Here is a 1809-nt window from a genome sequence, read left to right on the forward strand (position 1 = left end):
TATATATATATATATATATATATATATATATATATATATATTGTGCGTGTGTACCTGTGTTAGCCCCCTACTCCACCATCGCTTGACAACTAATGTTGGTAGGTTTACGTCCCTGTAACTTAGCAGTTCGGCAAAACAGACCGATAAAATAAGTCCTATGGTCAATTTCTAGGACTAAAACCTTTTAAGGAGGCGCTCCAGCATGGCCACTGACAAATGACTGAAACAAACAAAAGAATGAAAGGATAAAAGAACAAATTGAAATGTACCAGCTACGCAACTAGGGTCAACGTAATCGAATAGCCCCTCCCCTCAAAATTGCAGACCTTGTGCCTTTGGTCAAAAGACGTATCATCATCATCATCATCATCATAATTGTCGTCGTCATATTTTTGTCGTTCCTTGGTACAGTTAATGTATCCGCTATTGTTATTAACAACGTTTTTGTTCCACTTATTGTGTTTCATATTAACGTCATCCATCGCCCATTGTTAATACTACCCTCTCACTGTTTCTCCTCCTCCTTCTGCTACCGCATCTACGTCTTGAACTCTCCATCACCACCACCACCATAATCATCATCACCACCGCGCTATTATCATTGCCTTGGTTGTTGTCGTTGTTGTTGTTGTTGTTGTTGTAATCTTTTTGTTATCCTTATTTTATTAATTCGATTGTTTCCATTGCTGTGGTGCTTTATGTACATTCTTGTGATATCGTCTTCTTTTTCTTCATCTTCATCTTCGTCTTCCTCATCTCTTTCTTTTTGCATTATATCTTTTATGCGTCTTCCTCCATTTTTTTTCTTTTCGTTTATTTATTTATTCACTTTTAAGGAGTTTTTGTTTTTTTTTATCGTCATTTTACCTCCCGAAATGGTTGCTATTTGTTGCAATTGAAACCATGAATATTCATTAGGAAGATACTTGTAAGCTTATAAAAAGAAATGGTGGCGGCGGAGGAAAAGTAGGGGGAAGGGGGGATAATAAGAATAATAGCAGAACAGAAAACAATCAAAAATGGCTGCCTATCAAAAATATCACTTTAGCCTCATTTCATGAAAGCTTTGCTTAGCTACACTTCACCGATTCCTACCTTTTATTTGGCAATTAATAGCTTTTCTCTTGTCATTTTTCAAGAATGAAAACTTGGTTTATATGTATGTGGGTACAGTTTCTTTGGGTTTTCTGAGGGTTCTTCAATTTGTTGTTTTTATTGTTTCGATTATTGTTGTGTCTTTGTGTGTGTGTGTGTGTGTGTGTGTGTGTGTGTGTGTACGTGTGTGTTTGTATATATGCGTGTATCTTTATTAATGTTATTTTCCTTTTTTTTACTTTCCTGTTCCGTTTTTTTTTTTCCTACTTCATTTTATTATTGTTTCTCCGTTTCGTTTCTTGGAATTATCACTGAAGCCGACGTCGGAAACAGTATGGAGCACCGACATAGATGTTTTACGGTATTTGACTCATTGCCTAACTGATTGTAAGTTCAAATCTCGCCGATACCCACAACGATTTATTCTCATTTTTGGACTGTTAGATGCTGCTGTTGTCATGTAATCCCAAGACAGCTCTGATTGAGCAGATCTACAGGGTGTCCACAAAATCTGGGTACATGGAAATTAACACAAAATTATTAACACAAATTATTATTTCTTATATTTAATTGTTTATGTTATGATTTAATTTACTCTATGTACCCACATTGGGATTAACACAAACTTTAAGAAATTATTATTTCTTATATTCAATTGTTTATGTTATGATTTTATTTACTCCATGTACCCACATTGGGATTAACACAAACTTT

The sequence above is a fragment of the Octopus bimaculoides genome, chromosome 3 (genome assembly GCF_001194135.2).
Source record: "Octopus bimaculoides isolate UCB-OBI-ISO-001 chromosome 3, ASM119413v2, whole genome shotgun sequence".
Classification (NCBI taxonomy): Eukaryota; Metazoa; Mollusca; class Cephalopoda; order Octopoda; family Octopodidae; genus Octopus; species Octopus bimaculoides.